Genomic DNA, 15528 nt, shown 5'->3' on the forward strand with positions numbered 1-15528 from the left:
TAATTTCCCCTAACAGCCAACCAACTTAGTTGCTGAACTTTCTATTTCTCTTCCCACATTCTCAACCATTCATTCCAATTTTTTTCCCCTTCATAACAGCTTTCATATGCATCTCCTTCAGTTCAGTACAAGTTAAACTGGTCTATTTTCATTATAATCTATACAGTTTTGTTCAGTCAAATTTATCTCCTTTACCTTATCCTCAAGTTCAAACAACTTTTTCAGAGATGTCTGTTTAGTGCCCAGTACAACACCTCTCAAATAGCAGACACTCATTTATTTGTTGTTGGTTCCTACATATCTCTTCAACTCTGTCTTTTCTTCCATAAATTAATCCTTTCTTTCAACCCAATTACTTTACCAGTTATTTTTCTCCCAAACAATATGGTTCCATCTCCATTCCATTGAACAAACTGTGTGTCTGAAATGTTCATTTCACCCTCGATTATCTCAGCTCCACCTCCATGAGCCGCCTTGGACTTCTCCTTTCCTCAGGGAATGTTGTCACCTCTGGATTCTCCTAGCATATGTTGCATGGATTATCCTTTCTGGTTCTTGGAAAAACTATACCAAGGTGTTTGAAAACTGGCCAGTGTAATAATTTATTTTCTGTGAGTTCAAGGACTAACATGCAAAGCATGCATAAACTTTTCAGTTTTTACATAGATTTCCTTTTATCCTGTCTAATCAGCATAGGCAATCAAGTCTGATCTGTATAAACAATGAAGATGAGGAAAATAACTAAGTAATTCAGTAGTGGTTCTAATCAACCCAATAACTTAATGTCTTTGAAGTTTAAGAGGTAATATTTTCCTTACTGTCCTGACATTAGCCAGAATTACAGAGAAACTAATATTCATTTGTTTTCCTTTGATAAGACAGGTGTGCTTTTTTTCCCCCCCATATACTTAGTAGAATCTAAATTTTTCTCACCTGCATTTCTAAAGTCAGTAAGGCTCACACTTTCCACCAAGGAACCAAGCAGAAAATGAACCAATAAGCATAATACAGCAGCGCTCACTGTTTCCAAACAGGGAAGAAACCATGCCACAAATGTTATTTAAGCAACACAGCATTTTTAGGAAGCTTGGCAATCCTTAATTTGGCATATATCCTTACACTACCTGGATGCCCACATGTAATTAAAGACTAAATAGTTGCAATTCTTTAAGTTTCTCATTTTGTGGCAAAGAGAAGAAAAACAAGATTCCAGTCTGAGTAATCGAGATGGATACACAATTCAGCACTTATTTAGGAGACATGCCTTAGGAAGAAATGTCTTTGTTGTGACAAAGACATTAAAAAAAAAATCAAATCGTGGAAGTGACTTCATGAGGTCACTAAGCCTTTGGGCAAGTGGGTTCTGGGGCATTTGGTCTGCATTTGTTTTAAAGAAGTTTGTATGTTCCAAAAGTGACTGATCAACAATAATACTGGGATGTTATAAAGCTGGGTTTCAAAGTCCAGCACAAAGACAAATGCGTATGAAAATAAAGATAAAGGGATTTGTGAAAAGTTACTTCTCTGGGAAGTCTTATCTAATAAATTTCAAATTGTCTTGTAAGAGTCTACATTATTTTTACTTACTGTCAGTGGAAATACATTTTTACACATTTGCTTTGTCATATATAATCTTGTAGTGTTTCCATATCCCTACACCTCAGTTAATGGTTTCTCTCAAATAGTACTTTCAACAATTTGTAGGTATGCAGGTAAATATACATTTAAAAACAGTAGGAACTTTTAAAATGAACTAATATCAACTCAAAGGGATAATAAAACTATGTACTTCTATAATGGTCTATAACATGAGATGGTAACCAAGAAGTTCAGTTATTTTTTACTGTCATATTCTTGCCTCTTGAATGAGTTGTTAAGCATTATGTTTAGCTTACAAGAAACCAGAGTAGTAGAAAGAAATGTAGACATGTACATATTTTAAACATTTGTTTATTTTCAAATTGTATAGATGTATAATAGGGACTAGTTATTGAAGATCATAGTTGGACCACAGTTGATATCAGGAACGAAAGGTAGGGCTAAAACAGACGTGAATGGTTGCTTTCTGATGAAGGCCCTCAGCTCCAACTACTGGAGGTTCCAATGTCTTCCATGATGAACAGGATTGTCTTTGGAGGAAAGGACCTGAAATCAAACCAGAGGGACATGACTGAGAAAGGCTTCTTGGGAAATTTCTCACATGCAGTAAAAGGTGGTATTATGACAACAGGGTGGTACATGATTGCAGAGCAGAGTAAATTCTGAAATGATACCTAAAATGAAGAAGTGTTAGAATAGGTATTAATGGAATGGGTTTTCTGTCTTAGGGATCCTCAGATATTGGACCAAAGAAAAGAGTGGCCAGGGCACAGTGGAAACAGAGGACAGATATATTTATGTCATCATTATATGTATGGTATAGAGGACATAAATAGTTCCAGATAACAATATCCTGGAGTTTGATATATGTTCCTGGCAACTGATTTGAGTGCTGAATCCATATGTCAGGCTTTTAGAATTCAGCATATATTGCTTATTTGTCTCTTGATTCTGAGGCTTTTTAGGCTCCTCCATAAGAAGCAGTATTGCTTTAGAAATAAATTATTTCCAGCTTCATATTGAGAACTCCAAGTCACATCTCTTCCTTTTTTTTTTTTTTTTTTTTTTTTTTTTTTTTATGAACTATTTCCAAAGAAGTTAACTTTGATCCAAGTTTGGAAGGTGGAAGAAAGATGAATAGAACATATTTCTGCCCACAAGAAATCTACATCACAATGAAAGGATACAGCCAAATAAGCAAACAATGACAATACAGTTTGTTCCATTCTCTGTTGTATTTGCTGAAGGTACTCTAGGAAGGGAGGTGTACCTCACCCACATCAGGGACAGAAGGCATTTTCAAAAAATAGTGGCTGAGACAAGTTTGAATATCAAATGTATGTACTTAGAACTTCGTGTACAGGACTATCTGTTGAATTGTGACGAGTCATAAACCAGAGACATTCAAAGATGCATTTGTATTGGGCCCTGAATATCAAACTGGAAAATTTATTTGTAAGGCTCTCTGTCAGTAGGGCAAATTAGGTGAAAGGAAGACTGAAGGCAGGAAAGTAAGCTAATAATTTGTTTGTATCAACAATGTAAGTGTGAAGCAATGAAGACCTAGGATGCTGGTCGTGGGGAAGAGCACACATTGTCAGAATGTGTGTATGAGTTCCGAGTGTTTCTCAAATGTTTTTTGCTCAGGGTTGATCATTTGATTGAAACTAGAGGAGAGAAGAAGGCCATGAATCAATCAATAGGAGCACCCAAATGGTAACTTGTTCAAGGACTATGAAACTCTCTTGAGATGTAAATAGAGGACTTGAAAAAGAGAAATAAGGTAAAGGTGGTTTCAGGATGAAGGTATTAATGCCCACTTACATGCTTATTTATCATTTTAAAGTTGCTGCCCTTGTTGCTTTTCAGTATTATGAAAGTGTCCTAAAATAAAACAAGAATGACTATGTTTGTGAAAAGATTGGCACCAAATAATGTATGACCAGTATAACTTTGTGAGTGAAAACAAATTTTAACATACCTAATAATTGGTAAATGTTATTTTTAATACCAAATGATTTTTGGAAAAGAGTGGGTTATTTTGCACTAGGGTTAATCCTCATAGAAGATGATAAGTAAGCCAACTTAACGTAGTTTATCATGATAAATGGAAAAAAGGAGAGAGAAAATATTTAATGAACACTTACAATATTCCAGACATTGTGCTGGGCACTTTACTAGTACAAAAATATAGTATCTTGAATTTGAATGTGTATTGTATTTTATCATTTAGTTGAGAAAGACTCATCCTAACAAGGTGATAGTAAGACAATTTTGAAAAATAGTTTAGAATCAAAAAGTAAATGTTCAGATCAATTTAAAAACGTTTAAGCAATCAGTTGTGAATGGCATATTCTTGATTATATCTACTCTCTACCTTTATTTGTATGCGGTAATAATTGTTGGTGGCTATGATTTAGGTTCAGTCCCTATGAGGATGTTACTTTCTGACAGAGCCATTTTTCTCAGAGATGGATCACCTCAAATTCATCACTGCCACAAGAAAATTAACAAATCAGTATCTTAAGAGACTCAGTTTGCAATAACCATCTCCAAATATGAAGGGCAGCGTGCAATTGCCCAAATATAAATGAAAACAATATTACCTTTCTTTAACATTCTAATTTATCTGATTTATCTTTTATGAAGTATTTATGATTTAAGGGGGGGGAAAATGAACTGAGTAAAAGCTTACTTAGAACAAAATAAATTGCCCTTTGATATCCAGTGCTGCAACCTAGTATTTGAGAAAAACAGAATTTCACAAAAGCTTAATATAGTCAGAATTTGACAAAGTGTGACCCATTTACTGAAGCAGAAAATGCACCACAGGTTTTTCAGTGTTTCTTTCTTCTTTTTTTTTTCTTCCAAAAGCCGATAAATCATATTTACCAGCCACAGAAAATAAATGCTTCTCGACTTATTTAGAGGAAAATTGGGAGAGAAACAGGGTGTGGAAAATACAAGAATTTTGACTCAGAAAGATACTCCCCAAACAAAATGCGGTAGATATTACAAGGGTTCTTAGGAATGTCAAAATATGGAAAATACCTGATGAATTTATGTAAATGAAACTTGTAGTTACTGAAGATCCCTTCTGGCCTTTTAGATACTGTGATAATATTGAACAGTTTATGGAAGCCACATGTTCACATTGCCATTTGCATGGGAAACTTCTAAGGTTTTTGTTAGGATTTTTAATATACTGGAAAAAGGAAAAAACAACAACAATATTATAAGGCTTACTTTGACTTATGTATTCTCCTAAATGCTCGTCTCTATGGTAGTACTTTTGTCATTTTCTGCATGTATCAGGTTAATTGTCTCTCTTCTCCTAGACTGTCAACTCCTGAAGAAAGGGGAGCTCTGTCTTACACACCCCCATGTGCTCATTCCCTTGTACTGCCCAGAACACATAACATGTTATAAACAAAGGCTTACTGAATATTAGACTGAGGAAAGAAACCCTGGGCCCCGGGACAATTCTTTATAAAATGAGTACATATTAACTTATAGATCGAGATACTTTTAGATTACATAAAAGAAAACTCATTTATAGCACTTAACAGCTCTATAAAATACCAAAAGCCACTTAATTGTCATTAATGTTACCTAAAAAATTCCAATGGTGAATATTATGTTGATAAAGTAGGAGAATGACTGGGAGGTTTTTTTTTCTCAACCACAATGACATTTTTAGATTTTTTTTGATAGTTTAGATTTTTTTAGATTCATGCTTTAAGCTCCAGTCAGAAGTGGGACTAAAATTTAGTTTTGTTACAATCGAGGTGTTTTGTTTTTTTTATTTGGTTCAATCAATATGCATTTTAAATGATATAGAAAGATGAAAAGGGCTTTTAAATGCAGTCTTTTTATTAATTAACATTCACTCCCAATGGTCTGATGGAACAGATCAGATGTGGTTAGATTGAGTGCATCCACAACGCTGTAGATCAAATTAAGGGAAAAACATTGGAAATAAGTTTTGGGACCCTTGAAAACCACTTCTAGTCTAAAGCCACAAGGGCAGAAAGAATCAATAATCGTGGCCATTTAGTTCATTCATTTCTTTTCATAAACACACTCTCACTCACTAAAAACATTCTTGCAGGTTCAAGAAGGATTTCAGTTTTCTGGTGATTGACAGAATAGAGCCTTTGATAAAACATGGAGGGGTGGCACTGCTCCCTACCTTTTTTCCTCCCCCTCACTTTAGTACTCGGTGCTGTTTAACTCGGAAAATATGTCATCTTGGTGCAGACTGATAGACAGTTGATTGGCAACTATTAGCAAACTTCTCCCCATGATTCTTAATGCAACTTATTTTAGGAAAACATCCCAAAGTGTGGGTCTGTTCAAATATGTAAAGTCTGATAAGTGTAGAAATAACAACCTGAAGAAAAAATGGGCACTGAGCTGGTTTTTATCATTTTATTAATATTCAGTAGGACAGACATTTCCATTTCTGTAGTCACTGCCCTAGTTCAAGCAAGCATTAATTTGTATCTCATAAGGTGCTATTAATACCGAGGATACTTAGAAACTGCTTTTGATAAATGAACAACATCTGGATTACTGCAGCAGCCTCTTACCTTCTTTAACTTATTCAAGCTTTTTCCAATTATCATCTATTTTATATCTAGCTGACAGGAATAAAAAAATTATCTCTTAAATTTCCACCAATACTTAATTCCCTGTTTATGAAACTGGAGTTTGCTTATTTAACAAAATCTGAATTTTTGTGCCTGAGATTACATTTTCCCCCTGGTTTCCCTAGGTATTAATTTCTTTCTATCCAGTTAACCTCTTACTGCTTCCTTGCTTCTATGTTTGCATGGAGTGCATTTTAATTTTTTGGTGTCTACCAACATTTTACATATTTTTGGTGTCATAATCTAAAAAATGGAAGCTTAAGAGTTTCTAGAATAAATATACTACCCTGTTGGCAAACAAAGGATAGAAGGACTCTGTGATTTCAGAAAACGCCCCTTTCTTAGATCTAAGTCAGAGGTGACTTGGGCAAGAATGGAAGATGTGGGGTTGAAGGGGAAGTGATGACATTCTATTTGACAGTTGCTTCTTCTCTCTATTTTTATTTGTAAAATATTTTTTAAATCTATTGTTGATATTATTACAGATGTCCCAGATTCCTCCCTGCCCTGGTCCCCCTCTACCTAGCTCCCCCTCATATCTGTGCATGAGAGGTTTTAATGTACAAAGGGATAGAAAATATTTTCAGAGCAAGTGAACAGTGTAGTTACAATCAAGAGTAGATTTACCAAGTTTACATTTTAACCCTTTAGAATACTAGAATACTTTTCTTGAATGACATTATTTAAACTCTTAGATTCCTAGTTTCTATGTCAATGGAGAGTTGTTTTTGAGAATGATATCACTTTTGTTTTCACAACTCTGCAACATCAGTTATGACTTTCCACTTCATGGAGTCCTCCCAGAGAATCTGGGCACATCTGCCCAATCAGCTCTATTATAAAGTGTCAACTGTATTATGAGAAAACAGTTTTAACAAGAATTTATGAGAGCAAACATAGAATCAAGTTATAGACTTCTTCACTAGTTTTTCTTCTCTCATTCTATGTTGGGAAATACATTTCTCACAAATATATTCTCCAATTTCTGCCAAATTATGTCCTTAACTGAGTCCCAGACCTAAAATAAACTTTCTTATTTGCCTAAATCATTCTGCCCAGATCTGCCATATTAACATTTCCAAAATGATGCTTTATTCATTTCACTTCTATGTGCAAATGGCCTCTCTACAAAATGAAAACCATCTCTCTTTATTTTATATACAAGGATCTCCATAATTTAATTGTTTTTTTTTTGTTTTTGTTTTTTACTTTATCAGTTTTTCTCTACTAACCACCCAATGCTACATGACTCTTGAACATAATTCATGCTTATCCACTTGGCTTCCCATCACCAGTTTGGCCACTTTATCATTATCTTCTCTAGTCCTGAGTTTCTCTCATATCAGCCACCCTTCCTTTCATGGACTTTACTTAGTTTCCTCAACTAGAAGTTATACTCATTAGCAAAATGTACATAGTAATTTCTATTTAATATAGTGGTTGAAAATTGCAAGTGATTTTTTAACTCCGTCCTTGGGGGACAGTTGGCACTATCTGGAGATATCTTTGGTTGTCACAACTGAAAGGTGTTATTGGTATCTAGTAGGTAGAGCCCAGGGATGCTTCAAAACATCTCACAATAGACAAGCTAGGTCTCCACCACTGAGAGTGACCTGATTGATTCAAAATGGCAGCTGAAAAACCCTAACAATGTAGTTTGACAGCTCTATTTCAATCCTGCCTATAATTTTACTCATCTGTCGTAGAAGACAAGCCTCTGGAAACTAGGACCACATTTTATGCACAATGTTATTTTCTCAAAAGTCTTGCACAATCTCTGGTATATGTGGGCACTCAAAAATATTTTAAAATCTATATGATATGGAATACACTGATCACCTTTCATTCAAGAATAGCATGCAAGAAAAAAATACTTACCAACCGAGTTTAATGTATACATTTTTTGAAGGCTTGAATAATTCAGCTGTCACTTGAGGGTTTTTTAATGATGAAAGTCAATTATCATTATGCTGGTAAAGAGAAAAATGTATGGGTCAATATATGTTTATTATTGATAGGCTTCCCTTCCCCCCCCCCAAAAAAAAGAACACTCAAACTCAAACATATTACAAACTTCACTATATTTCCATAGTCGATAAAAAGTGTAGAGTCTAAGGTGTGCAGGGCTAGTCCATCTATCTTTAATAGCATGATCATCTACCTCTGCTATGGTAGAGTTGTTGTTGTTTTATACTATGCCACAAACAATCAATCTTTGCTTTATGAAGGTCTCTCAGCTGCTATGTAGTGTATGTCAGTTAAATCAACTCCAATTTGTTTGTGTTCTTCTAAGTGTATCATCAATAGCTTTTGGGCAAAATAAAACATTAAATTATCTTGCCAACTTGCTATAAATACTTGAAAATGATTGCTATTGGAATACATAAACAGTTTTACAATTTCCTTGTGTAAAAAGCTGATGCATTTTTGCTGACTAATGGAATATCTATGTTTACATCATAGACATAATCTCCAGTATTTGGAAAAATGAATGGAGCTAACGGCTCTCTGCTCTAAGGGACATGCTCAAGCTCTTTAGTCTGGCATTTAAGATCCTTCCTCCTCTAGTCCTGAATTTGTCTAGCTGCAGCTAAGGTTTTTCACAAATGTCCAGGAGCAGCTAAGTTTTTTCATTTATAATCTTTTGAATGTAACTTGCACTTCCTTCACCTCTAAGATTTATGTTCTTTTTCTTCTTCTTCTTCAGGTTTTCAATCATGGAATAAACTTTCTCGTTTACCCTTCTTAAAACCCAATTGCCTCTAGACTTGGTCACTCTACACCCATCTATGTTACATGCCAACTTCTCTAAAAAGGCTCCCTTTATCTTCTAATCCATGCCTCTGCCTTTAGAAGCATAGTATCTTATACCACTTAATTCTACGATATGTTGTTGTCATTATATTTGTGCAGTACTATTTTTTCCTTTACCTCCAGATTGTAATGTCCTAATAGTAGAGGCCATGACTCACAGTCATCTTTGAATTTGAATCACTTTCAGTAGCACTACACTATCCTATATATAACATAGCAATTGTTCATTATATAGTAGTTGAATAACGGTTGAATGAATTATAGTTTTGCTTTAGAAGTAGGAAATAGTGTAGAAAAACTGGTTATAAAAATATGAAATTAAACTTGTTTTCCAATAAATAAATGTGAAGGAAAAAATTAAGAACTGTTGGAGACAATAATAAGCAAAAGTGATTGTTAAGATACTGATTTGAACAAACTAATTGTAAAGGAACATCTTTCAAATATTTGGAGAACTGTGTATATGGAATGAGTAATAGATGATATTTAGGATCTGTGACAAATGCATGCTCATTATGTAAAAATATTTCTTATCAGTAGAAATACATACTAAATTATTTACAAATTAAATGTTTAATTTAAAATATTCCAATTAAAAAGTATGAGAGATAATAAAACAGTTGACAGTGTTTGATTAAATATTGATAATTATGAAATGGAGTTAAGGATACATAGTGTTCATTATATCTCCCTACTTCAGTGTAAGTTTAAATATTTCTGTAAAATTTTTAAAAATGTTAAGTGTTGTAGGAGAAGAACCTTTTCATTATTCTCATAGTAGCAGAATAATATTTCAGTCATTAAGATGTTACCCATAAGAGACTCCAGTAACTTGAATAAATTTTCATTTACAGCATGTAACCCAACACTTAGAACCAATTCAATATGTGAAAAGATTACAGTAGTTGTACAATGTCCTCGTATGCCACAGAAGACTATTCGATAGTAAGACCTAATATTTATCCTTAAGGACTCCATTTTTATTATTCATGATTGTATAATAGTCAAATAGTCAACTGCTAACCCAAAATGACTTACTTATTCTGAGAATGACCAACAACCCTATAAAAAGCAAAGAATACTTTTTCCCCTCATTTGCTGAACTGGATTGACTCATACCATGCCATGGAAGACAAATGCTGTGAATAAACTTTCCTTTAACAGATATACCAAGAATCAGGTAAGTTTTTATATAAGTCACAGACTTGGCCAAGTGGAAAATGCTAAAGAAAGATGGCAGGGACAAAAAAACAGAACACCAGACTTAATTATTGTCAAGTTTTGTTGTGCTCATTCCTGTCCTTGCATCTTTGTTACTTTCCTAGACAAGGTCTTCTTTAGCATTTGTTAAGGAAAGGATTCAAAGACTCTAACCTTGATTACCTCCGTTAGCATGCCCCCAATCACACCCCACCCCACAAAGAGTATAAAATCTGTTACGTTTTTGTGCTTGATAAAGAAACACAACCTTGAAAGAAGCCCTCTGTGCTCCCAGCTTTCTACCACCAGTATGCCCTTTCTTCCATTGACAGGGGTGTACCTCAGTTTTTTTGTGGGTTACACCAACAGCTTCTCTGTGGGTTTCTGCTTCTAATCATTTCCTCTTCAACACACACTATCAGGTGCTTCCAGGTTAGGTTTCCTAAGACATGGCACTTATCATATCACTCCCATGTTCAAAACTCTCAATGGCTCACCATTGCTTATACATATATAAAAATAAAACTCAACTTTTGTTCATTCAACATTTCAGGCCTCACAAACCTGTCTAGAATCTAATTGTGACTTCTTTTAAGAACTATGAACCAACAGAACCAATAGCCAGCTCTTCCCTGAAAATACTCTATACTTCTGGGCCTCGATTCTTTGTCTTATTAGTGTTCCTATTATTTAAAGCATCCCTTTCAATTCATTTCTAGTTGAGACCCCTCCCCAAAGGCTCTCCTGGTTCTTGTCAGCATCGGCCTCTTACTCTGTAAGTTTCTACAGAGTTCTATCTTTGTGGGGAATTTTTATTCTCACCGTATAATAACATGGTATATATATAAACTTCATTTCTCCATTCAGCCATAAGCTTTTTGGAACACAACTTATCTATTTCATCTTTGTGTCCCTAATCTGTGACAGAGTGGTCTGTGCTTAGCACACGTTTAATAAATATTGCCTAAAAGGCTGGTGGAGGAATATTAAAAAAAAAAAAAAAAAAAAGTAGAGGGCATGTATGGGGGGGGGGGGCAATGGTAAGATATGTACACAGATAATAATTTACTTTTTTTAAAAGTATATGCAAAGATTGTTAGAAATCAAGGCAAAACAGTGCATTCAAAAATTTGAAACATGATGTTTAAATTCTAGTTATCAAATGTATTGTCACCATTTAAATGGGGGCTGTACCAGGCATTAGACCAAGTGCATTCTTTGCATTGTCATGTTTAATCTCAATCCAATAACTTTCCAGATGAGAAAACTGAAACTGAGACTTGGAGAGATTAGGTAACTTGTCTGTAAATGGTCTGATTCAAATCCAGGTTTGCCTGAAGTGAAACACAGTCACTTTTATAATATTAAATGTTTCAGGGAAGCCCTAGGATTTAGCAAATATAACTCCAAGGATACCTAAGGGACAAAAAGAAAAAGGCTCAAACAGAAGTTTGCTCCCTTTCCCAGCCCCTACTTTGATAACAGAAGCTTCTTTTTTGTTGTTGTTGTTTTGCAGTGAAGTTTATTTTTCATTTTTATCTGTAATGCAGGACACTCACTTCCTTATTTTCATTATTTATTTTATTAGTTATTATCTTATTTATACACAAGGGTTTCACATATTTAACTTGTTGAAGTTATATATCTATATCTGTATCTATATCTATATCTATATCCTCTTACTTAATGTAACAAATTGCATTTTCTTCCCCAGAATAGGCATGGCATCACCCTCATCCCTATTTAAACAATGTAATTATATATATATATATATATATATATATATATATATATATATATATATTCCTATTTAAACATTCCTATTCATATATATATATATATATATATATATATATATATATATATTAGACAGAATGAATTTCTAAGTCTCACAAGAAAGTAAATTTCATTGCTTGATAGTTTAAATTTCAATTTGTTCCACATAGTTTTAGTTCTTTCCAGAAATTCTTCAATCCTGAGATGAGAACATCATTGGGATACTTTTAAAAATTTAATTACTTAAAGCCAACTCCAAAAAGGAATTTAAAAAGTTATTTGGCTCCATGGAAGAGATCTCATTTGGAATATGTAAATTCTGGTGTTTATGTGTGTGTGTTTTCTGATATACATACATATACACATAAATATATAATGCATATTTGTACATATATAATATTTTTAAAAGTTCTTTAGTTACAGATTATATCATTACCTACTATAGGTCAGAAATTGCAAAAAAGATTGGAAAAATACACATTTCTTCTGGGGATAAGGGAGAACGTTTTCATGAATAAATGTGGTATTTAAGTAGTCCATGGAGATTTGGTATTGGCAATAGATAACCTTATTAATATTCACGTCAGTATTTTCCAAAGCATTTCCTGAAGTGCTAGCCCCATAAGATGCTATTGTATTTAGAAGGGGGAGAGGAGAGATCTCTAGTCAAATTGTTGGGAAAACTACATTCCCTCTTGGGACATAAAGTATAACAGTATTAAAGGTTCAGAAATATTTGACAAGAAAAAAGTGTTTAATTTTATGTTCTCAAATCTTAAAATAATGGATCACCTTTTCTTTATATAACCTTTCATAACACCCCTAATTACCCAGGTAAGTAGAACTGTGCTATTTAGGCTGATCATCGTGATGCATCCCTCATATTTCTTGCCGTAAAACACACATTTTTGTGCTTTGTACAGTTTCTTGTGGTTTTATTGAGTGTGAAATTTACAAGTGTATGCTTATGGAAAGTTATTTAGTCTAAGCATAAGTATCCTTATTTGTAAAATAGGGATACCACAACACCTATTTGGGAGGTTGTTGAAAGGATTAAATGTGTTGGTCCATGCACAGTGCTTCTAACCATGCCCAGTCACCTGATAATGGCATGACCTTGGATAATTCCTGCAGGCCAACTAGAAAACATTCATATTTCCACACAAAGGCAATCTGTCCTTTTGGTAGTTTCCAAATACAGGAATATTATGTGAATGAGCACATAGTGCTGTAAACAGTTTGTTTCCCTCCCACCCCCACCCACAATAAACTCTAAAATGTTCGCAGAGCACCAAGTGCCTTAAAACAGGTGGTGTTGAGGGCCCTCCCAGATCCAGAGGAGAAGGAAGGACCAGTTCCGTAAAGGATGTTTCTGTTCCTCAGCAACAGCTACCTTTGCTCTCCTGTGTTGCTTTTTGTGTGTTTTAAAAAAAAAAAAATACACCAATTCCTTCTTATCTTTAGAGCACATGTGTCAAACACAAGGCCCGCGGGCCAAATCCAGCCCGCCAGGCCTTGCAATGTGGCCCGCACTGTGCTGTCATCACTGCACTCCGCTGTCAGTTTATGACATTGTCAGTTTATGACTGTTCAGTAAACCATTCGGCCCGCGATTTAGGCTGGATTTTAGATTTTGGCCCCTTCTCTGATTGAGTTCGACACCCCTACTTTAGAGGATGATCCTACCTAATAAAAGAGTAATATGCAAATTAACCATCCTTCATAATAAAATAATATGCAAATTAACCATCACTCTGCTCCACAAGCCACTCCCACAAACCATGCCCACCAGCCAATCAGAGCGAGTATACAAAAACCCAACCAAGATGGCTACAGCCACAGAGAGCAGGAGGGAGGAGTTTCCCTGGCAATGGAGGAAGCCAAGCTTTCTGCCTGCCCTTGCCGGCCTAAACCTCCATTCAAGGGTACAAAGTTTTAATTATAGAAGGTAAACAATCCAAACAGAAATGGCTGCCTCCATGGAGCAAGCAGGAGGCTTGGCTCTACTCCAGGCTACAAAGTTTCAATTGTAGAAAGTAAATATATCCCAGATACCAGGGCCTCCACTTGGGTTATTGGGGAATGTGGCCAGCCTTCAAAACACCACAGGCCCCTTGTTCAGGCCACCCCATGCCCAAAGGAAACCTCCACCCTGATCCAGGACACCCTTCAAGATGGCCCCCACCTGTGTACCAGGCCTCTATCCTATCTAATAAAAGAGTAATATGCAGATTGACCATCACTACAGCACACAATATGGCTGCCCCCAGGTGGACAAAGATCCTGTCCCTATGTGGACACAAGATGGCCACCACAGATGGCCAGCAGGGGAGGGCAGTTGGGAGGCACCAGGCCTGCAAGGGAGGGCAGTTAGAGATGATCAGGTCGGCAGAGGAGGGGCAAACGGGCTGGCAGGGGAGCAGTTAGACATCAATCAGGATGGCATGGGAGTGGTTAGGGGATGATCAGGTTGGGAGGCAGAGTGGTTAGGTGCCATCAGGAAGGCAGGCAGGCAAGCAGTTGGGAGCCAGCAGGCCTAGATTGTGAAAGGGATGTGGGATTGCGCCTAAACAGGCAGTCAGACATCCCTCTAGGGGTCCCAGATTGGAGAGGATGCAGCTGGGCTGAGGGAAACCCCCCCCCCCCCCATGCATGAATTTTGTGCACCGGTCCTCTAGTTTATTACATTAAGAAAACAAACATTTATATGGGCATTACTTTTGTTATATAAATGTATAGGATAGTACTTGGGAATTATGGAGAGGTGCCACAGTACATATTATTGATCTGTTCATTATGAAGAAAATTATTCAGATTTCTTTAACTTACAGAGTTGTAAAGAATATTGCTTTTGTCATTTGGCTTTTGAATATAGTTAGAAAAGTTTATGAGGCTCCTTGGCTACCATAATACCATCTTTACCTTAAAAAACACACACACTTTGTTTGCCTATACAACCAGAAAGATTTGCCAGGTACCAGAAGCCCAGTGCACGAATTCTTGCACCAGTGGTGGCTCTCAACCTGGCCTGCAGGAGTGGGCTGAAACCGGCTCTCCTATATCCCCCAAGGGGTCCTGGATTGCAAGAGAGCTCAGGCCAGGCCGAGGGATCCCATCAATGCATGGTCAGGGCAGGGGAGGGATGTGTGAGGTTGTCCAGCTCTGGAGGAGCCATGGGAGGGTTCCAGGCCTCAGTCCTGATCTGCTGGAACCCAGCAGCAAGCTAATCTACTTGTCGGAGCATTTTCCCCTGGTCAGTGCACGTCACATTGAGTGGTTGAGTAGCTTTAACATATAATTAGCATATGATGTTTTGATTGGTTGAATGGCTGACCAGTCAGCCAGACACTTAGTATATTAGGCTTTTATTGTATAGAATTTGTATTCCTTTGTGTCTAACTTTTATCAAGAAATAAAGAACAAGCCGGCACTGGTTTGGCTCAGTGGAAAGAGCATCAGCCTGTGGACTGAAAGGTCCCAGGTTCAA

The 15528-nt window shown here is 36.0% G+C and overlaps 1 protein-coding gene across 5 annotated transcripts in view; it reads right to left on the reverse strand.

Moving 5' to 3' along the window:
• Nucleotides 1-1984: 1984 nt before the first annotated feature.
• KHDRBS2 (KH RNA binding domain containing, signal transduction associated 2) overlaps nt 1985-15528 on the reverse strand; it is a 522833-nt gene continuing 509289 nt past the window's right edge. For 3 of the 5 annotated variants that reach the window (XR_014795558.1, XR_014795559.1, XR_014795561.1), the window contains 3 exons: nt 8130-8221; nt 4651-4804; nt 1985-2145 (listed from right to left, as the gene is read on the reverse strand). The gene's annotated coding sequence lies outside the window, so the exon portion shown is untranslated. Of the gene's footprint in view, nt 2146-4650; nt 4805-8129; nt 8222-13708; nt 13724-15528 lie in introns of those variants that run through there. The other 2 variants (XR_014795560.1, XR_014795562.1) reach the window with 2 other exon arrangements.

This window comes from Pipistrellus hanaki, assembly GCF_964339955.1.
Source record: "Pipistrellus hanaki genome assembly, chromosome: 7".
NCBI lineage: Eukaryota > Metazoa > Chordata > Mammalia > Chiroptera > Vespertilionidae > Pipistrellus > Pipistrellus hanaki.